Source organism: Protopterus annectens, chromosome 1.part1 (genome assembly GCF_019279795.1).
Source record: "Protopterus annectens isolate FY-2018-M chromosome 1.part1, PAN1.0, whole genome shotgun sequence".
Taxonomy (NCBI): domain Eukaryota; kingdom Metazoa; phylum Chordata; order Ceratodontiformes; family Protopteridae; genus Protopterus; species Protopterus annectens.
The window spans coordinates 1,990,024,435-1,990,048,476 of record NC_056726.1 but is presented as its reverse complement, the minus strand read 5'-3'; the positions used below and the strand labels follow the sequence as shown (position 1 = coordinate 1,990,048,476).

At 39.0% G+C, this 24,042-nt stretch overlaps 1 protein-coding gene across 1 annotated transcript in view; it reads right to left on the bottom strand.

The window, feature by feature from the left end:
• Positions 1-24,042, bottom strand: part of LOC122816787 (dynein axonemal heavy chain 8-like) — a 9,517,065-nt gene that overhangs the window by 4,210,121 nt on the left and 5,282,902 nt on the right. The window lies entirely within an intron of this gene.

Below are 24,042 nucleotides of genomic sequence, written 5' to 3'. Positions count from 1 at the left end.
CCACATCTTTCCGCTCTCCTGATTACCAGAGTAGGATCGTTGAGGAGTAGAAAAACGTACACCAACAGCAGAAAGGGTCTTGCCATCCTTCTTACATCTGGCTAGCATGTCCTTAACTTTTGGCCCAAAAAGAGAGGAAGCATCAATGGGAGTGTTGACAAAGGAAGACTTATAGGGGTCCACAAAACTGCACAAGTGCATCCAGGCATGACATCTCATAACAATGCCTGCACCCACTGCTCTGGACTCCCCTTTGGCTGTGTGTGAAATCAACCACATGGACGAGTTAAAAATGGACTCCGTGGTAGCAAGCTGCGAGGCAACTTTGTCACGAAACTCATCAGACACTGCTCCTGCTAACAGTCCTGACAGTACCGTGATCAGGTCTTTCTGGAGGCAGGTGAAATGTGACAAACAATTCAATGACCGTTGCTGCCACCACCATCATAGTATCCACTGCCAAGCCTTTGGGCAAACAGGGTTGATCCTCTGGGGGTGATAGTATTTTGTCCGGTCTCTGGGGCATAGGCTCAATGGTGTCAGGGGCCTTCCAGGAGCATTGCACGATGAGCTTAACTAGCTCATTTGCAGGTGGGGTCACCCAGGAAGTAGAGGGTTGAGCAGGGAATGCCTACAAGAATACAGATTCCTCAGAGGAAGGGTTGGTGGCCTTCCAGTCACCTCTCTGTTTCAGGATCTCCAATATGTCTCCAAAGGACACATCTTCAGGGGGCGACCGTGGGGACCCTTCCCGCTCATCGTAATCTGTATCTTTCATGAGGGATACCTCAGGGGAATCAATGTGCTTCCTCTTGCACAGTCTCTTATAGGCTGGCTCCTCAGGGGGAACATCTGAAGAGGACTCCGTAAACAGGGTGCCCTGCAGTAGGGTATCTTGCTGCTCCTATGCTCGATGTCCTGGTGTAGTGGACTGTGCCAGCTTTGGACCAGAGAACATGTATAAGTGACATTCTGGTGCCGAAGGGGCCAGCTATCAGCCCGCTGAGATGAGTGCCCTTTCCATAACCTGAAAGGCAGGCCCGCCTGAAGGGGGATGGGAGCCCAGAACTGAGAAGGACAACCTTGGAACCAGGGTCACACCCTGCTCCGATGAGCCCACTTCCAGGAGAGGAGCTGCAAGAGGACTCAGAGCCATCAGAGCAACCAAAACCGTAGATGGTGCTGTAGAAAAAACTGGCACCATACTGGGGGGGGGGGGGTCACAGTGCCGATGGACCAGTCACAGTCTCGAGGGTGGATTGGCTCCGACTGAGCTGAGGTCCACATGGTAGGATCCAGAGCCACGGTAAGATCTACCAGTGGAACCAAGGAAGCTGGCACCAGGATAGATGTCAGTATCAAGGGCTCCAATACTTATGGAGAGGTTGAAGGAAGAACATAGGTGGGAGTCTGTGGAGAAAACCCCTCGGCTTCGGGTGGGAGGGAGGTCCTAGATGGAGTTGGGTTGTCTCTGGCTGCTAGGAGCTGATCCACAAGTCTCACTACGTCAAACTCTGAAAGGCTCCTGGTGGAATAGGTTGACTTCCCCCGATGGAAATTCAGGTCGTTCAAGGAATGGACTCAGTTGTTGTCTAGCAAAGGGGTCAATTAATGGGAAATATTTGGTCTTGGCCAGTGTTTTGACCTTCAGCACCACAGTTGTAGGACCAGATGATGAGGGGAGGGAAGTGAGCAATTTTAAGGGGGAGGCTATTGTTGGTTCTGAGAGGGTCTGCGGTACCGTGGGAAGTGGCAGTACCATGAAAGTAGTAGATGTAGTCGGTTCCGTAGACAAGGAAGACGCTGTGGGTGGAGTTTTGGACTCCAGTGCCGTAGTAGGAATAGAAGTCATTTTCACGAGTTTCTGTTTCGGTTCCATATGAACCTGGACCTTAGCAGTTTTACAGTCATGGGTTTGAGGAGATTAAGGCAAAGAGTAGCTTCTATTCTTTGACTCTTTAGGAGGGGATGAAATCTCCGCCTCAGATAAAGCCTCCAAAAAAGGGGTTTTCAAGAGACCATTTAAAATCAATTTGTTTTTACGTTCAGCCAAGGTGCGGGCACTAAAGCCCTTACAAAGCTGGCAAGGTGGTTGAATCTTCAAGTGTGCAACTCCAAGACAATAAACACTCCTCCCTTATCAGACCCATTATCACGTACAATGCCTCCTTCGGCATGTACCCTGCCAAGCACATGCAATAGCTGGAGAGACCACAGAGGTTCCTGACCAAGGATATTCATGGTCTCAAACACCTATCCTGTACAGATAGGCTAAAAGCCCTGCCCCACTACTCAGTCTCATACAGACTGCTCAGAGGTGACCTGTGTCTGGCATACAAGGGCATTTCAGACCCAGCCTTGATGGAGTTGTTGCATACCCGTAAGACAAACTCCACTCGCGCAACCCGCATGCAAGGCCTTAACCTGGTCTGTGACATTAACAGAACTTGTTGGCAGGATAGATTTGTGTCCCAAAGACTCCCCTGTCTGTGGAACAGACTCCCTCTCCATGTCAAGCAGAGTACCTCTCTAGCCCTCTTTAAGAGGAACCTGGACGACTGGATGGGAAACAGAAAATATATCCCTGGAATCCCACCTGTGTCCCTGCTGGACAGGGCAAATAGGTGCTGACTTTGAAGGAACATGGGTGAAATTCTTGTCTAGACTTATAAGGACCTCCAGGCCAATAGGCTAGTATCATCCTATGAACCTATGAACATATGTCCATCAGAATTTGGCATTTTCCTGCCACATTTTTCACACTGCTTAAACCCTGTAGTGCCCTTTTTATCAGACATTATATAAAAGCCATTCTCAACAGACAGCAAAATATCAACAAAAATATCAGCAAAATATGCATAAAATAGACAATAGTTTTAGAGGAGTATCTATCACAAATAATATGCTGACGCACACTCAGCAGTAAGCAAGTACACACATCAAAGGGGTGGGGTTATTATTACCAACAATGGTAAAGAACGTATTCCCAAAGGGTAAGGAAAGGAAGAGAGGAGAATACCAACGACTGAATTTAAAAATACAAAGGTTAGAGGGGAGAGGCCTGTACCAATGATGGTATGAAGAAATACCAAAAGGTAAAGGTAAAAAAGGGAAGGAAATTCCCTCACACAGTAAGTAAACTACCACTAACTACAGACGACTAAAGTTTAAGGACTAAAGATAATGTTAGACTGAAAAGGTTAGAGGATTTTCAAATAAAATGAAGCACTTAGCTTGACAGCTAGCCTGACACATCTTGAACTCTAAGTGGCAAATGAGATCTGAGGAGATAAGGACAGGGGCACTATGGGTATTCTTAGCTTGAGAGTTTTTGGCTGGCGCAAGCTTGTATATTGGCCGGGTCGGTTCCGAGGACGGAACTGAAACCTATTCATCATGAATGAATAAAGATTAACAACATCAGATACATAATTATCATTAGCTCTTTCTCACATTTTGTAGGGATCATAAAAATGTTTGCTAAGTATGAATTGTTTTTAATAATACAGAACTGATTAAATACACTTTCTTTTTTTTAATTTCTGCAAATCTTTTGGGTTTCTAATACAATGACGGGAATGGACCTCATTCCTAAAGTTCATGAAATTAGTATTGTTTCACTCTTTGATGTTAGCCAAAAGTGCTCTTCACAGCACCCACAATGTGTCCAGTAATGGCTCCTTCTGCAGTTCATATGGAGTTACATGTATTGGTAGTGTATCTAAATAAGATTTTAGACTCTTTTTTATAAGACCCGTTGCTACTACTACTATTGGAACTATTTAGGTATCTTTCTTCCACATTGCTCTCGTTTCTGCTTGCAGATCTTGATATTTTATAACTTTACGTCTCTCTTTGCGCAGGATACTGTAGTCACTGGATATGTCAATTTAATTGATCAATGCTACTTTTCTCTTCTTTTCCTGGACCACTATATCTGGTTTTCTAGCATTTATCTTTTGAATTGTTGGTAATGGATGATTCCGTGTCTTGTAGACTTCATTATTTTCTATGATGATTTGTGGCTCATGTTTCCAGTGCTTTTCAGCCACTTCAAAACCATAATGTTTGCACAATCCCCAGTGCAACAGTCTCGCCACGTTATTGTGCCTTTCAGTATACAGTCCTTCTGCCATTAGTAGGTCACAACCAGCAATGAGGTGTGGGACTTTCCAGTTCAGTTTTACAAAATCTACATTTCTCTGTTTCTCCCACATGTTCAATGGACTTTGTAAACCAGCGTGTATGTAGCCCACTATCTTGAGCCACCAATATTAACCTTTCATGTCTTGGATTGAATTCACGTCTCCTGAACCATTCCTGCATTCGTTCCTGATCATATTTATGCATTTTCCACATTTCTTGCCATTTCGTCTGATCCTTCACTTTATATTCTTTCTTTTGTTTTTTTATTGTGCCATTCAGTTGCTGCCTTATATGATCGTTCCTGATCATATTTATGCATTTTCCACATTTCTTGCCATTTCGTCTGATCCTTCACTTTATATTCTTTCTTTTGTTTTTTATTGTGCCATTCAGTTGCTGCCTTATTTTTATCTACTTCAGGTATGATTTCCATTCCTGCTTGATGACGATATGCTTCTGCTAGGTTAAGCAGGGAAGCCATCTTAGATTTATTCTCCTCATGTTTCAAAACTTTCACTACATTTGGGTCTCATGAGGTCAGCAGGTATGTGTGGAGTCCCACGACTGCAGATCTGTAAATGTAATCAATTTCAAGGAGACCCATCCCTCCTTTGGAATGGGGAATATATAATCTTGGTATGCACTGATCTCTATAGATCATTTGGTGAGCATGAAGCATCCATCTTGTTTTAATATCTAATCTATCCAACATGTTTTGGGTCAATCAATCACTCCAAAACTGTATGTTAGGGCAGGAAGAGCAAATTGATTTATAGCTTGGATTTTGTTCCTAGATGTCAATGCTGTTTTCAGGATTAATTTAAGTCTTCTAAAATATTCCTTACTAAGTTTTACTCGCATTTGTTTGTGTTTTATTGCTGATCATTTATCAATTCCCAAGTATTTATACACTCCTTCTTGCTCAAGTTATTTTATATCACATTCTTGTCCCAAACTGTTTTCCTGGTGCTGCAGTTTTAATGCTTTAAAGATTGCTTTTGCACATCTATCAAGCCCAAATGACATTCTAATATCATCTAAAAAAGTTTTGACAAACTGCAGCTGTGCTTTCAGTTCCTCATCTGATGAGCTATACAGTTTTAAATCATCGACAAATAGAAGATGAGAAGTCTTTAGACTTTGTTGTTTTCTAGGAGCCAAATTATAGCCATGGCCTAAGCTGTTAAGTAAACAGCTTAATTGGTTAAGCGCAAGGCAGAACAGCAACGGTGACAGAGAGTCACCCTGGAATATCCTCCTTTGAATTTTTATCCCTGGGATAATAATTTGTCCTTTATCACGGTTTAATTGCAAAGTGTTCTGCCTTTGTTTCACGGTCACTGTAATGTAGTCGACCAGTGTAGGATGCATTGGTTCCCTATTAGAAGACCGAAGACGCATTCTTTTGAATGCATCTTGGTCGAATTCAAAAGCCTGAAATGGCAAAATATCGAAGCGGCTTTTAAAGGAGTACAATGGGTTTGTTAAATGCTTTCCTCAACTTCTCTGCCATTTTCCTCCCCATTTTCAGCGTCCTGCATAAACGAACAAGAATGCAGCATTTAGAAAATAGAAATTCCCCTTAGTTCTCTAATACAGCCCTACCTTAGAGTACAGGAATGTTTTCACTTTTAAAAACATTCTCTCAGGTTTCAGTTAAGCTTCCAGGAGACCCCAATTACTGACGTCATCGCGGCCTGGCAGTGGAGGTATATTTTTTTAACATTTCCCTCCCCTGAAGTGACATAACCACGGCCGGCCTCTGCTTTTCCGCCAAACAGAGAAACCCTCCCATTCTGTAATGTCACAGCTGCCTTTTCCTTCCCCCAGCCTTGGAATGCTCAAATACAGCTGCAGGAGGTAGGGGAGTTCTTGTCGTGTTCGTGTTTCTAGTACACAGTGTTTTGCAATCGGAACCTGTTTTTCCAAGCCTTGCCTGTATCAGCTTATCCTCATGGCCTAATTTATTTGTAAGTCAACTTTTTTTTTTTACACTCTAATTCATGATAGTTTCTTCTGCCTTGTTTTCTTTTACTAGAACAAGGCTTTAAAACTTGCTGGTTTTGTGTTTTGCTTCTGTAGTGGATTCCCGGTGTGCATGTGGTCTTGGTAATAGCAACCGATTTATTGTAATTGCTGCAAATGATTTGCAAAAGGTGCATGTGTTTTGTGTGCATAACTATTGGGTATGTATGGTTCTAATGATATATTCATATGATTCATGAAGTTATTATATGGATGCATGTGTATATGTTTGTATGTATGAGTGTGGATATGTATGTGAGTTTGTGTATGTATGAGTGTGAATATATGTGTGTATATTTATATGTCTCTATGTTTTTTTTTTATTTTTCGCTTTTCTTTCTCTTTCTTTTTTTCTTCTGAATGGGGTTTTAATAGGTGGTCCTGATGGTTTGAAAGACCTAAGTGTGTTATAGTCTGATGGACAAGTTCTTGTTATATTTTGAGTCTTTTGCTATTCCGTCCTTCATCCTTGTCAGAAATGTTATTAAAAAAAAAAAGTGAAAACACAGGTCTCCTGAAGTAGTCGCAAGCTCCCTGTTGATTTTAAACATGCTTTTGTAACTGCTTTCCCACTCGAATGAGAATTTTTACTTACTTAAATGTCCTTGAGAAGCCATGAGCTATGAACTGTTGTGGACAGGTTCATGGTGTTTTTTTTTTTTTTCGTCAAGGCATGAAGAAACAGAAAGTCTCGACTGAACTTTGATCTCTGAAGCATAACTTTGGAAGGGATGTTAAAGTGGCAAAGGGGAAAGTTTAATAATACGGGGAATACGTATTCTACCTAGCCCTTTTTTACACTCGCTAAGCTGGTTTTTTTTTTTAACACTCACTAAACAGCTTAACGAGTGACTTAGGGAGTAGATTAGTTCTGGATATGCTGAGATCAGTCTTAGTTCTTATTTATTAAGCATGACACACTCTGAGTCTGTTAACCAAACACTTTTATTTAAATCATCCAGCAGTTCCCAATTTGTGGCATGTGTCCATCTGTCATAAATATGTAATCAATTCTGCTACTCAGTTACAGTATGAATTTTATATTTTTTCTAGATTCTAGCTTTTAAACTTTTTTCTCTTCTTCTTTTGGCTTTTCCCGGTTAGGGGTCACCACAGCAGATCACCTGTCTGCTTATGATTGGCAGTGGCGTTTTACAGTGTTGAGTTGCCAGCCCGGCACCCAACCTTCCACAGAAAGCACACACACACACACACACACACACACACACATGCACTCACACCTAGGGCCAATTTAGAGTGTCCAATCCACCTGTAGCATGTCTTTGGGATTTGGGAAGAAACAGGAGCACCCGGAGGAAACCCACGCGACCACAGGGAGGACATGCAGACTCCACACAGAAGGCACCCCAGCCGAGGATCGAACCGGAGAACTAGCTTTTAAGCTTTTTTGTAGGATTCAGAATTAAGGACTCACCCAGAACAATCTTCCTATAAGCATTACCCATATAGTCTGTATCAGATTTCTTACTTAGAACATGCATACTTTTTCTCTGTGTCTGTCTGTCTGTCTGTGTGTGTCTGTGTGCGTCTGTGTGTGTGTGTGTCTGTATGTGTGTTTCTGTCTGTATGTGTGTGTGCGTGTGTGTCTGTCTCTGTGTGTATGTCTGTGTCTGTGTGTGTGTGTGTGTGTGTGTGTGTGTGTGTGTGTGTGTGTGTGTGTGTGTGTGTATGTGTCTGTGTGTGTCTGTGTCTGTGTGTGTGTGTGTGTGTGTGTGTGTGTGTGTGTGTGTGTGTGTGTGTGTGTGTGTGTGTGTGTGTGTGTGTGTGTGTGTGTGTGTGTGTGTGTGTGTGTGTGTGTGTGTGTGTGTGTTAAGCCTATAATCATTACCTATTTGAACAGCAAACCTGGTGTATCAGCCTGCTATATAAACCCCAAAAGAGGTGCAGGCTTCTTTGTAACTGCAGTCTCCAGCTGGAGTGCCCTAAATGTGACACCAATGCCCTATGTTTGAATAGTAGCTTGGGCACTTGGTGGAGATGTCGGAGGACAAGAGAGGAGTGATGCAACACTGTTGACTCACCAGTCCTCAGGGGATGTTGTGGGGGTATTTTCCAGGATCATATACGTCAATGGTAGCATTCTCAGAGGAAACTGGAGACCATACTGGAGTACTGTTTTTTTTTGGGGGGGGGGGGTTATGGAATTCTTGATGAATAATGTAACTTATGAAAATCCTTGCAAATGCCTATTGCACTGCAAACCTTGGGCCTGTTATTGAGTATTAAACTTTGGGCATGTTATAGAGTATTTATCATGAAGTTAGGGCTAAAAGACAAAACTAAACTTCTAATGGCTACTTATTTTACAATCCATCCTGGGTGGTTGTCACACCAGGGTAAGGGGAATAAATGGCCAGCTGGATGATAAAGAGACTGATGACTGGCAGGCAGTGGAGGCAAAAAGCTAAAAAAAAACTAATACCATGTCTGTATGCCTGTATCTTAGTCAAATGAAAGACAGCCATGCACACCTTAAAATATTAATAAATAATACCATACTTAGTAAACAGTATGTACAGATATGGCAAATATAACTGTGGTGGTGGTGCTGCGGTAGCGTTGTCACCTCACAGTTAGACGTTGCCCGTTCTATTCTCAGTTAGAGCGTCTTCTGTGTGGCGACATGCGTGAATGGGTGTTCCTTCGTTGAAGGTTGTGCGTTAGGCCCGGCAAGCCAGCACGTAAAAATCTACTGCCAATCATTAGCGGACCGGAGTTCCGCTGTGGCGACCCCTAACCGGGAAAAGACACAAACATGTACAGATATGGCAAATAATTTTACATAACTATATTCTTTCTCCAGATAGGACTTAAAGCATTTTTTTCTCAGACTCCAATGCCCTTGATCTTCTATAACAGCAAGTCATTTGTGCAACAGGAACTTTAGGTATAAATAATATAGCACATACTATTCCCTAGTCCGTTTGTTTGTTCTTAAGTTTTACTTTGGCTGCAGCACATCTTTTCCTTTAAGATAGTGTTCATCAAGTTAAAACTTTATTCCTTACTGTATCCTACCCTTTGGAAAATATTAGGTCCTTGAAAATAGACAGGCAAAAGGCAGAGATGCCCTGTTGTGCATGCTTAATTATATTCTCAGATACATGGGGGTTGGATGACCTGGCATTCATATGAGGTAAAAGAGGTATGAGTTACACAACTGGATTTGTGGTCAAAGTGGAAGGGAAAGAGACACAGAAGACATATTAAACTGCAGAGATTCAATAGATGTATTATTCTATTAAGATGGAAAGTAGGAATGGTAAAAGACATCTTGTTATGCAGTTTCTTTCCCCTTGGACAATAGGATTAAATTGTGATGGCTAATAAAACATAAGAACCAAGGAGACAAATTCCTAAATAAAGTATAACAGTTAACCAAACCCATAATTTTTATTTAGAATGTATATTTTATCTTTTGTATTTTTGCCTTTTAAGTCGCAGTTTTAGGATGCACTGATACTTTTGTTTTATTTTCCTGTTTTAAATTTTGTGAAGTGATTACTTTTTAATCACTTAGATAAATTTGAATTTAGACATGTTGTGTAATGAAGAAGATTACATAAAGTGACACAGAATAAGAGGAACAGCTAAGTCAGACTTAGTTTATGCATGGCAGTGTAGGGATCATTTGGTAATGGGGCAAAGCACACTCTAGAAGGAGGAAATATTTTTAGTTAACCTTATCCTTTAACACCACCCAGCATACAGCAAGATCTAAATACTATACTCACTTTATATCTTATTTTTTTATCTTCAAGTGCACTGGTTAGGAGGCCAAAAATGTAATATTCCCTGTATGTAAGTAAAAGAGTACTGAAACAGGCTGGGCTGAGTGGACTCTGAACGATTAATTATGGTGAAGTGGACCTGGGCGTGCCAATACATAAATGCTGGTGTTTGAATATCTTCAGTTTTTGCATACCAATCCTTTTTAGCTCTGTGTTATTTTGGATTACCCAATTTGTCTTGTTGTTTTAGTGCATTGGCCAGTGTCACTGCACTAGACAATTGCATTATGCTTTACCTGTACTTATCTGTATGTAATCTAATGTTTTAGTTGTGTGTCATCTCAGTTGCCTACTGGAGATTTTCTTCTCTGTGTCTCAGCTGAACATTGCCCTCAGCTCAGTAGGCAACTTTGTCAGCAAAACATTAAATAAATTAAATAAATAAAAAAATGCAATGTACCTTTAAAGCCTGAAAACAGTGGGGATGGGTAATACATAGGATCATTCTGGAAAGGGAAAAAATACCTGTGAGCACTTAATGGCAGAACTATAACCCAAAGTTAGAAGTTGCTTGATAGCATACCATTTATAAGCAAAAAAAGGCAATGAGATATCCTTTTTTTCTCTCTGAAACAGTGTTTAGTCAAGTTCTTCTTTCTGTATCATGCTTCACTGTTAAAGTATCTGACTTAATATAGTTGAATGGCATGGGTCTGGAATAATGGTTGAAGTCTTTGCCTCATAGACAGAAGGTACAGAGTTTCATTTTAACCTTGGGTTATTGGCTACACTTATAATGGCCATTCAGGGCAGTTAGTCTAGTATTCATCTATGAACCCATGAACCTCTGAAGCTGCTAAAGTATATGTCAAAGCAGTCCTGTAAATGTTATTGTCTTGAGGAGAGTTCTACTATCGTGTTTGCTTCTTGGCAATTCCCCATGCTCATACTGGGTTTTATACTGGACTCGAAAGATATCCCTAAAAAATACTTGATCAAGTGTTTTATAAGTGAAAGCTTGTATTTTATTGTTTATTTAAGAAATTAAATCAATTGGAAATGTATGAAGATAGTTACTTTATCACTGCGACATGAACACATTATATATTAGCATCTGTCATGAAGATGTTGATGGTTTCAAATGGTACTTTTATTGCATTATTGCTGATTCTAGAAGAATTTGTGTTAACTAACAAAATGTTCATGACAGGGGATTATTATCTGCAAATGAGAGGTACTGCCTTGGGTACACCCATGGCATTCATGCAAACTTTTTTTCCTTGCATAAAAAGAGAATGGTTTCCTCGTGCTTGCTGGACTTCAGGAATATAATGTTCTTTAGGCATCTTATTGATAATATATTAATTATAAGCAAAGGGAATTTTCAAAAAGCAAGGACTATAAAGGCAAGCAAGGCAACTTCTTTCTCCATACTGCAAGTTTCTGACAGAAAAGAAAATAAAGTTCCAGATGAAATACCCAAACCTTCTAATTTTCAATGTAAAATATGTTAAATACATGACTGCTAATCCCAAGGAAGCAAAAGAGACTTTCCTGTCAGTTTTCAAGCAGATTCCACCTCCAGAAACTTAATAAAATGCCTGGAAATTAAAAATAACCCTTGAGTAAAAATCAGACCAATGTGTGAGTGTTTTTGATGGGATACACACCCTGAAAGCTTCCCCTTGCTGCTTAGGCCATGAAATCAATGATGGGAGCCAAGAGGAACACAGGAAAAGGAAATGAAAACCAGGTAGGAACTAAAATTCAACTGCTGTTTCCGATGTGCGTAATATAAGGTGACACCATTTCTCAGGAAACTGGTATGTTAAAACAGTCCCCCTTCAAGCTCAAAATCTTCACTATAAAACCAAAACGACCTAAAAGGAAGGTACAGCAAGACCAAGAAGTGATTTCTGACTCAAAATCACAAAAATTGACATAAAATTGTAAGACAACAACTGACTGAAAGATAATTAGTAAAGCCTGCAAACATGACTTTGAAGAATCAGAAGAATAAGTTTTACCAAAACAAAATTGTGACTTTGATTCTCCAATACAAGCTTATTGTAAAGAATCCAGTCTTAATTTCTGGATGTGAGTCTGGTAGAACCAGACCAAGTAAATGGTTCTTGATTGAAATAATGATGTTTAACTGGAATAACTGCAGGAATGAGAGTTTAGGCAGTTTAGGGGACAGGAATTATATGGCAATATGAATATAACCTAACTGAGTGCAGAAGTTATAAATATCTAAACAAGCAAGTCTTAGCAGTATATATACCTGCCTAAGCTTGCAATCTTTTTTTTTTCTTTTCCCTCATATACCCACTTCTATTTAGATGCCAATAATGCAATCTGAGTTTGTTATAGACTGCTACAGAAGAATGCCTGAACACAGAAGCTGGGTAGTTTATATATATAAGAAGAGGGAAGGTAAGAGAACTATATGGAGAAGGATAATTTAAATATGATATGTCTGGCTTAAAAATATAGGTTACATTGTTGTATATTTTGCTATATCTAATTGAGAATTTGAACATTAACGTTGTTTAAAAACGCACTTTTAGGAGGAATAGATCATAAACTTATAAGCTGTATGTCTTGTACTTTAACCGCTACACTCTAATGGTATAATAGTTTAAAGGTTGAGACTAGGGATATGACTCAGCAGTGTTTTTTGTAGAGAACTAGTCTGTTAAGCTTTGTCCGTATTGTATTTAGCAACATAAGGGGGATACCATGTCACAAACTTATACGTAAAGAAAAAACACAATTTAATACTAGTGGGAATCTTATGGTACATACTAAAATCAAATTGTATTCCCCCGTTTATTCCTGGTCCACAGTGTAGGGACGGGAATAGTTAGATGCTTTTGTGATGAAAACGTCAACTCTAGGGGAGGTCAACAGGGGAAAAAACGTCAACAAGAAACCCAGGGACCAGCACAGAAAGAACAGTATCCGCAAGGGGGGACATAAGAGAGGTAAATCGTAGTTGCCTTTTTTCACCCTCCTTGCAAAATTATGTCATTAATCTTTCTGGTTATTCATTTTCTGAGCTTGAACTTTCAGTTCTAAATCGTGGACTAAAATTTATTCCTACAGTCGTGTCACGACTACATGATATTAAAAGTGATGTTTTCAGGTTCTGCAGAAAACTTCATTTAAAAAGTTTTCTTTATAATAATGTAAGTATGGATATGAATGCAGTTTCACCTGTTGAAAGTTTTGATTATTCTGCGGACAGTTACCACACTTGTGATTCTGATAATACATATAATGCTTATTATAAGCTGGATACTGAGTGTATTAAATCAAAAAGTAACTTTATGCCTCCAGTTTTGAATAATGATGTTACACACTTAACCAATTTTTAACCAATTTATTGAATTTTTCAATCGAATGTGCATATACTGAGTTTTTGAAATATAAACCAAATATTCAATATAATTTAACTTAGAGAGAGTGGAAGGTTTTACAAATGTTAAGTAAAACGAGAGAGATTGTATTTAAACCTTCTGATAAAGGCAACAAGTTGGTTGCCATGCACTTTTCTCAATATCTTAAAATGTGTGAGGAGCATTTGAACAATGATAATGTTTATGAGAAGACAGAGTTTACTGTATATAGTGATTCGGTTTCTGAGTATACTGAATTGATTAAGAAGGGTGAAAGATTAGGCTATTTTTCAGATGTGGATGTTAAGAAAAAATTCAACACAGAAGACTGCAGAATGGCCCTTTTCTATTGTCTACCAAAAATACACAAAAGTTTAACTTCACCCCCTGGGAGACCTATTGTCTCTGGGTGTAATTATTTTCTACACAATGTAGGCCTTTTTCTACATAGTTTTTTGTCTCCTACAGTTAAAACTTTACCTTCCAATATTTCTGATGTTTTCGATTTTTTGAATAAAATTAAGGATGTTGAATGGAATGACTGTATGTACTGGGTAACTCTTGATGTCAAGAGTTTGTACACGAACATAAGTCATGAGTTTGGCATGGAGGCCCTTAGATTTTTTTTGGGAGATTACCCAGTCACGGAATACATTACAGAACTTATTTTTTTTTGTTTGACACATAATTTTTTTGAGTTTAATAATAATCTATATAGACAAAAACAAGGGACGGCCATGGGGGCAGCTTTTGCCCCCATGTATGCAAACTTGGCCATGGGCCTTTTTGAATCTGAATGTTTATATAGGAATTCTTTTTTCTGTAAATATGTTATTAGATACTATAGGTTTATTGATGATTTAATTTTTCTTGTTCAGGATGGTGAGGCCTTTGTTGATAATTTTATTTCAGAGTTACATAATAATAGATTTTCTTTGGAATTTGATGGACTGAAGATGTGTGTTAATATTCCCTTTTTAGATGTTATGTTGAATATCAAAGATGGCAATAGATTGGAAACATCAGTTAATAGAAAATTTGATGAAGGTACCCAATACGTGAATGGTGAGAGTTGTCATCCTCCTCATACACTAGAGGCCTTACCATATGGTGAAATATTGAGGGTCTCTAGATTATGTAATGTGGAACATATTCTCATGCGAGTATTAAACACCACTATTAGGATGTTTAAACGGAGGGGGTATAGTGATGAATTGATTCAGAGAAGTTATGAGAAGTTGTACAATATAGATGCTGGTAAAATAAGAAATTATGCATATAAAATGTTTATTTCAGCACCCAGCTTTGATATTAATAAACAGTGTGAGGTTTTGTATTTTGTTACTACATATGGCAGTTTTAGTGTTGAATTGGTTAGGCTTGTTAAACATTATTGGGATTATTTTGTTTCACTTAATAATGTGGCCTCATGGCTAGATGTTAGGGTAGGATTTTCTTATAGAAGAGGAAGGAATATTCAAAACTTCTTGGTGAGTAGTAAATTTTCCTTGCCTTTTGTAAGTCCTGAATGTAATATATTACCTAGTGGTACCTTTAAGTGTGGCAAATGCAGAGCATGTAATTTCATAGTTAACAGTTTTCCTCATATAAATAATGTTGTTTTTAATACATGTAATCATTTTACTTGTAATTCTGAAGGTGTGATTTATGCACTTAGATGCCCATGTAATAAATGTTATATTAGGGAAACTAAAAGGGCATTTAAGTTTAGATTAATGGAACATGCTAGGGATATTATTAATAAGAAAGAGGAAAGCTCTGTGGCTATGCATTTTAAAAAAATTCATGATAGTAAAAATGAGGGGCTTCAGGGTACAGTTTTGGAAAAAATAAGCTTGTCTTGTTTTGATACTCACAATATTAAATATTATTTGTTATCTAAGGAAGCCACCTACATTTTAAAATTTGATACCTTGTTCCCTCATGGGTTAAATGAAGAATTTAACTGGAGGGTGTTAATTTAATTGCTTTTATTTCTTTGGATGTAATTAATTGTTTAATTACTTTTTGATTAATATATATAGACTGTGTGTTTTATAAGTTCTTTACTCCTTGAAGGCTTAGGCCGAGACGTCAGAGGAATAAAGTGTGTTTTATTTCATTTGTGGATTACTTTGTTGTTGTTTTTTCTAATGGTATAATAGTTTAAAGGTTGAGACTAGGGATATGACTCAGCAGTGTTTTTTGTAGAGAACTAGTCTGTTAAGCTTTGTCCGTATTGTATTTAGCAACATAAGGGGGATACCATGTCACAAACTTATACGTAAAGAAAAAACACAATTTAATATTAGTGGGAATCTTATGGTACGTACTAAAATCACATTGTATTTCCCCGTTTATTCCTGGTCCAGGGGTATAGTGGGTAGGCACAGTGTAGGGACGGGAATAGTTAGATGCTTTCCAATGACACACTATAACAACACATACAAAAACCATAAATCTAAATTAACATACAGATCAGTTAAAACAAGCATATCTATCACATACATGGGGGAAATTGAAACGTGGAATGTTAAAGGACTACAAAATAAAGAAAAAAGGAAACTATTTTTGCATTTAGCCCGGAAAACCAAAGCTAATCTTATCTTAATATAAGAAACGCATTTAACTTCAGAGCAATGGACAGATATTGGGAAAAAAGTGGATAAGACAAATTATAGCTTCTGGGGACACAACTAACAGTGCTGGGGTGGCCACAATAATTAAAAAACATTTTCAGGCTAAAATACTTGAAACTAAGGCTGACAAAGAGGGAAGGTGGTGCTATGTAACATTCACTAACACGGTATTTCCAAAACCCATAATAGTGTTAAATGTATATTCACCTTGTAGCAACCAACAAACCAACTGGAAGATCATTATCTAATAATTGGTGGTGAGTGGAACACATATCAAAACCCAGGAAAGGATAAATCGAACCCGACCAAACTACATAACAGACAAGCTACAATAGCTTGAAATGAACTTAAACAAAACTTCAAACTATATGACCCCTTTAAATATGAGGATAAAGATAACAAAACTGGGAATTACACATTCTACTCCCACTGCCATAAAATGTGGGCGAGAATAGACTTATTTTTAATCTCAGACATACTCATTAACATGGACCCTACAATAGTCATACACACTAGATTTCTGTCGGATCATTCCAAAGTTACACTGAGTATCAACTGGGACAAAAAAAGGTTTTTAAACAACAGAGCTAATAACTGGTCATTAAGTCCTAATTTGCTCTTCAAAACAAATGTAGTAAAAGAGATTGAGGATATATTAAAAACATCCCTTGTAAATATCTTCAATTCCCAAACATCAATGAATATAGAATGGGCATCGACCAAAACACAAATCAGAGAAACTTTCATTAAAAAAGCAGCATATTATAAAAAAATCCAACTGAAAGAGGAACATAAAATAAAGGAGAAAATAGAGCAACGTGAGAAAGAATTGATAAATAACCCTAATAATCAAATGGAAATGGACCTCCTAAAACTACAAAGAGACCTACATATGCTCGAGAACAGAAATTTATCTTTTTATGAGACAAGACAGTTGCTAATTACGCAGAAGAAGCCCAAATTCCTTCCAGAGCATTGGCCAGAATTATCGCTCAACAAAAATCCACCTCAGTTATAGCAGAAGTAAATTACCAAGGGAAAAACTATACAAGAAATGAGGAAATTATTAAAGTATTTGAACAAATATATACTCAAACGTATGGAGAACAAACCCTACAAGCCTCGAAGGAGGATAGGGATCTTTTTCTTCAAAAACTAAAATTCCCTAAACTAGATTTAGACCAACAAAAAAAAAAAAAAACTAACGGAGCCCATTTCTATTAACGGGATAACCATAACAATTAAACATCTAAAACCACACAAGGCCCCAGGACTGGATGGTCTTACCTCAGAATTTTATAAATCCTTCAGTCCATTAGTTGCCAAATTATTATACCACATGCTGAACTTCTTCTTCTTCTTTCGGCTGCTCCTGTTAGGGGTCGCCACAGCAGATCAACTGTTTCCATTTCTTCCTGTACTCTGCATCTTGCTCTGTCACACCAACTACCTGCATGTCCTCTCTCACCACATCCATAAACCTTATCTTAGGCCTTCCTCTTTTCCTGTTACCTGGCAGCTCCATCCTTAGCATCTTTTTCCCAATATACTCTGCATCCTTCCTCAGCACATGTCCAAACCAATGTAATCTTGCCTCTCTGGCTTTGTCTCCAAACCTTCCAACCTGAGCTGACCCTCTAATATACTTATTCCTAATCCTGTCCATCCTCGTCACACCCACTGCAAATCTTAACATCTTCACCTCTGCCACGTCAAGCTCTGACTCCTGCCTTTTTGTCAATGCCACTGTCTCCAACCCATATAACATAGTTGGTTTCACTACCCTCTTGTAGACCTTCCCTTTCACTCTTACTGGTATTCGTCTGTCACAAATCACTCCTGACACTCTTCTCCACCCACTCCATCCTGCCTGTACTCTGTTCTTCACCTCTCTTCCACACTCACCATTACTCTGAACTGCTGATCCCAAATACTTAAACTCATTCACCTTCGCCACCTCTACTCCCTGCATCCTCACCATTCCTCTATCCTCCCTCTCATTCACACACATGCTGAACTATATAATAAATAACAACATACACAACATTCACTTTAACGCCTCTAAAACTATTTTTATATTAAAAGACCAAGCGGACCCTAAAAATCCAGATAGCTATAGACCCATCTCTCTTCTAAATATTAGACACCAAGATCCTGACCTCAATACTCGCAAGCAGAGTTAAAAATCTGATAGAGAAAATCATTTCTCCAGAACAATCTGGGTTTACACCATGTAGACAGACCAGTGACAACACGCTAATATTAGAAGCATTAATATCCTTTGCAAATCAGAGAAATACCAACATCTTCACAATGGTAGTAGATGCCCACGAGGCTTTTGATAGGGTCAATCTTGAATTCTTGCTGCAAATGTTCCCTCACTTTGACATACCTAAAAATTTTATACAGATCATTCAAATTCTCTATAGTAATCCATATACATCCCTATATATAAACAAAACATGGTCAAACAGAATTTCAGTAAAAAATGGAACAAGACAAGGCTGCCCGCTATCACCCTTTCTTTTTAACCTTTGCCTAGAACCCCTATTTCTATATATTAAACACAATACATATCATAATCCCCCCTCAATACATAACTTCAAAGTTTATCTCTCAGCATTTGCAGACGATTTAAACATATACTTTACTACACCAAGTTCAGACATTAACAAAATAATAAACACAACTGAACAATCCTCATACATGTCTAACTACAAATTAAACCTTAATAAAACTAATATATTCCCCTTAAGGCCACCTAGACTCTTCTCCCTAATACCTCTCTTAGACAAAATAAAAATAAAAGAAGAAACCAAATACCAGGGGATTACTTTCTTTCAGAATAACAAGGAATTCTACCAACATAACATAACTCTTAAATGGCAAAACATAACACAAGATTGTACAAGATGGAATAACCTTAAGCTACCGTTTTTGTCTAAAGTATCAATAATTAAAATGAACATACTACCTAGATTAATATATCTATTTATGACATCTCAGATAACTATACATAATAAATTTTTCAAACAAATTCATACCTTTCTAGCAAAATTTGTGTGGTAACCTAAAAAGACCAGAATCTCCTATCAAATACTAACACTTCCCAAGAACAAAGGGGGTCTGAACTTGCCAGATTTCAAAACCTACTACTCTATTATCAACACTAATAGAATACTGAGAATAGCAGAGTATGACCCCTCGGCAAAGACTGGTTCACCGGCCTTGGTAACAATATACTAAAGGTACATAAAAACATTAGGCATCAATCCCAAAGCGCTTCCCTTCTTAAATAAAAAAAGATTTACAAGCCTATAACATAATAGAGCCACTAAAACATTATATAAATATAACACAAAAACTTTTTCACTCCTTAAACCTTGGACAAGCTATGTTAATGCTACAACCCCTCCATAAAAATCCTAACTTAAAAATAAACAACAAGATGCTAACCTAGACTCCTTCCCTCGGTTAAAACATAAGAGAATCCAAGATACCTACCCATTCCTCAATAGCACAATTCATGAACTAAGAAGTAATCTAAACTTACCTAAAGTATATATAATAATTTTAAGACAAATCAAAGAGATGTGTTCCAGTTACCTCCAAAACCTTACCATACTCGAAAGTGACATCGAAAACTGTACCCTAGTTTGGAAGACTATGTTAATGTCAAGGAAAGCAATAACGAACTCATACAAAATGATAGGGGAAATCAAATTCCAGAAAGACCTTCTCCTCTAATTACTGGAGAAAATTAAAACCTGATATGGATGACCAGCAAATAGAAAAGGCAATCAACTTAACATTGAAAACTATTCCACTTAAAAAACTCTCTTACACGCAACTCATGATTAATAATAATGCTTATTTCACCCCAGCAATTCTTCACAAATTCAATGTAACTAAGCCCTTATACTGTCCACACTGTAAAGACCAGATTGCAGACCTAATAGATATATTTTGGAGTTGTAAATTAGTTTTTAAGCTTTGGAATTCCCTTAAATTACAACTGCAAAAAATGGGGTATCAAGCATCAACACTAACATGGGAATTTACTCTTTTACACATCCTCCCGGCCAACATCTCAGGAAAACAAGCTAACCCACTTATAACGATTTTCTTATTAATAAAGCTATATATAGCTCGCAAATGGTTAGATCCTGTATGTATCTCTTGGGAGGAATTCAAGAAATCTGCTATTAAACATCTACTAGCACATAAAATAGTATTGGACAAAAGAAACAAAAATATGAAAGCCCAAGCAATCTGGGAACAGTACTATAACATCTTATTTGCATAAACTGCCAGGTACACAATATCTTATGAAATGGAAGTATTCCCACGAGTACACAGTTTAACTATGGATGAAGTATCATTTTTGTATGTGCTGTTTTTAGACTAATGACATTAATTGGGAAAGCATCTTTGTATATATTGTAATTAGGTATGTTGTATGACCTACATGTTTCTACTTTATCCACAATGCATAACATGCAAATATGGTCATTTTGTAAATATGGAATGGTTATGGTTTTTGCAAATGTAAAACAAAAATAAAAATTATTGAAAAAAAAAAAGAAGCAAGGACTATAATGGAAACTTTAAGAGAGTGTTACACACCCATAAAATATATGTTAATGTTAGATATGACCTTGTACAAACAGAACTACAACAATAAATTAGCAAGTAGAATATAAAAAAGGTAGTGACTGAATAATTTGTTGCATTACTAGAGTACTCATCCATACTTTATTAAAAAGAATATTCCTAGAGGCCAATTTATGAGTGTTACATGAAATACTACCAATATAGTTATTAGAGATGTTGAAATTCAAAATGAGAGAGGTTATCTGATAGAACCTGGAGAAGTTGTAATGTTGCAATAAAGAAGGGTAATAGAAGCCTTTAAGAAAGGTTTGGTGGTTTCATTACTTATGTGATGAATATGACAGCATGTGTGAAAGGGATTCATCAGGAGGTAATAGAGCAGTACAGGAAAAAGATGCAATAAAAGAAGATGCATATTTTGTTTTAAGCATGTATCTAGTACAGCATATACATTCAATGAAAGATGCAGTAAAATAAGGAAGTATGTTTTATTTTTAAGAATTTAGTATAACATATGTATTTAATGAAAGAAGCAATGAAACATGTTTTGTTTTAGCACTAAGTAGAATAAACATGTTTCATTGATCCTGGCTTTCATGAAGACTCATCACCCTAGCCAGATTTGTTTTGTGTGTTTTGTTTTGGTGTTGTGTGTGGCTTTACCCCTTCATGTGTGCTTTTATTGTTAATTGGGCTAGAAATATGTATGATAATATCTCTGTGATAAGCATACCCTTCTTGTTAATATAAAGAAATAAACACATGCTTATACTCATTCTTTAGTACGGTTTTCATAGTGTCAGTAGAATAGTTTAATGTTATGGGAGGAGCAGCAATTAGGTTACACCACTACCCCAGCTGGTGACATCAGTGGATTCTATGTTGCCCTGGTTCTGCGGACCCCCTCTGTCATGAGGGCGGCGTCAATTATTATTGCTTCCCCCTCTGTCTCTGGAGGAAAAATTACTACGTGTGTCAGGCAAGGCTCCCTGAGATTTACGGAACCACATCTTACCACTCTTCTGACCTTTGGGGTAGAAAAATGGACTCCCACAGCAGAGAGAGTCTTGCCTTCTTGCTCACACCTAGTCAAAGTGTCTTTCACCTGTGGTCCAAAAAGAAAGGAACCATCAAAGGGAATGTTGGTGAAGGATGCTCGAAAGGGTTCCGCAAAGTTACATAGCCGCATCCAGGCATGCCTCCTAAGGGCCACCCTGGTACCAGCGGCTCTACTCGCCCCATCGGCTGCATAGGAAATGTGCCTCATGGAGGAGTTAACAACAGAATTAAGTGTCGCTAGCTGGGAAGCCACCTTAGCTTGTGCTCCCCTCAGCTGTTGGATCTTGGAGGGTATCTCCGAGCTCTTTAAGGAGATCCCTTTGAAGGCAAGTAAAATGACACAAGTAGTTCAGTGACCTCATAGAGAAGGTCACTGAAGCGAACATTTGCTTCCCATATCTGTCCATTGTCCTAGACCCCTTGTTAGGGGGATGGACAGATGAAGAGGTCTCCGCTAACTCTTTTTTTTTTTTTGTGGCTGCTGCTACCACCATAGCATCAACAGGGACACCTTTCGGAAGGAACTGCTTATCCTGGGGTGCTGTAATAAATTTACCAGGTCTCCTCGGAGTTGGTTCCACTGTATCCAGAGCTGACCAAGCCTTTCGAGCCACCAATGTCATAAGTGGATCGAAAGGCGGAGACACCAAGGAGGTGGAAGGTCGGGAACCAAAGACATCCAGAAATACAGACTCATCCTCAGAAGGAGCTAGGGGATTCCAGTTTCCCCTCTGCTTGAGCATCTCCAGGATGTCCGTAAAGGAAACATCTTCAGAGGGGGATGTCGGGGACCCTTCCGATTCATCTAAGTCTGTATCAGAAGTCACAGACTCAGGGGAGTCAATGTGCTTCCTCTTGCACTTCTTCTTCCTAGGGGGCTCCTCTGAGAGATCAGGGGAGGCCTCAGAAGAAGAGGAAACACCCAATGGGGTGTCCTGGAGCACAGGTTCCCTACGCTTGGGGTCCGGAGGTGAAGCAGAGGTTGGCACAGGCACTACAGTGGACGGAGCCGTTGGGGCTGATAGTGGATAGTGGAGCTGACTCAGTGGCCAGCACACTCCGCATGACATCGAAGGCATCCCTGCCAAGATGCAAAGAAAGCTCTGGTTCCGAAGAAATAGGAATCCTTCTCTGCACCGAGGGAGATGGCTCCAAGGCCGATGTAGGGGCCGAGCTCACCTGCGCCGAAGCTCTGAGAGGGAGAACGGGGTCGGACAAGGGTCTGATGCCACTCGCCCCCTCAGAGCCGACGAGGGGGCCCCTGCGCCCAGATCCCTCGATGGACTGCACCACCGAGGGAATTGGAGCCGATGTTAGAACCGAAGGAGATAGTGTCATCGGAGCAGACGGTTCCACTACTCAAATCCCAACGAACTCCAGCTCCGAACTCATTGGAGTCAGAGGAGGAACATTGAGAGAAGTGGACACAGGCAATACCTGTTGAGGAGGGCTAGACAACAACTTGGCTAGTGCCTGCGACTTTAGCAACCTACTGACCACTCTCTCCACATCATGATCCGATAACTTAGAGGACCGAGAGGAGTGAGAGGATTGGTGACTGCGCTCACTCTGAAGCAAAGGAGACTGAGGAGCCGAATGCACCGATTCAAGTGAGGGGGACCTTAGCCTCTTGTGGCTCCATGATGGCTCCGAAGCCTCTGATGGAGCCGCCGGGGAGATTGTCTTGTCGGTGCCAGCCGGAACCGACGTGGAAGGTAAACCCTGAACCAAAGATGGCTCCGAACTTGGAGCCGACGGCTTAGTGGGTTTAGGGGATTTCACAGGCTGTGAGTTCTTGGCCGGTGAATCCTGGGGTTTTAAAAGACCCCTAAGGATAAGCTTATTCTTACGCTCCTGCAGGACTCTTGGACTAAAGGCATGGCAGATAGAACAAGAGTCCGGCAGGTGCACAGCACATAAACAATAGACGCAAGAAGTGTGCCCATCTGTCAGAGACATTTTCTGACAGCATGAGTCACACTTCTTGAACCCAAAAACCTTGGATTCCTTTGACATCCTTGAAAGTAAGGAAAAACAATTATAACAATAACAACCAGAAGCAAAATACAGTCTACAAAAAACACACTACTATAAAGGCTATAGCTAAAGTTTTTTTTTTTTTTTTTTTTTAAGAGAATAGGAAAGCCTCTAACTTAAACGGCTAGCCTATAAGAGAAAGATAGAAGGAAAAGCCTCTAACTTAAATGGCTAACCTGACAAGAACAGGTAGGTGGGGAGGGCTGGGGGAGAACTCTCTAAGTTAAACAAGTTCTACAAGAAACAGGAGGGATACTACAAGCTAACAAGCTAACTATCACAAAACAAGACTATCGTTAACAATAAAATACTAGAAGGGTTGAAATCTAGTGAAGAAAGTTATACAAAAAACTTTATATGAGCCTGAGC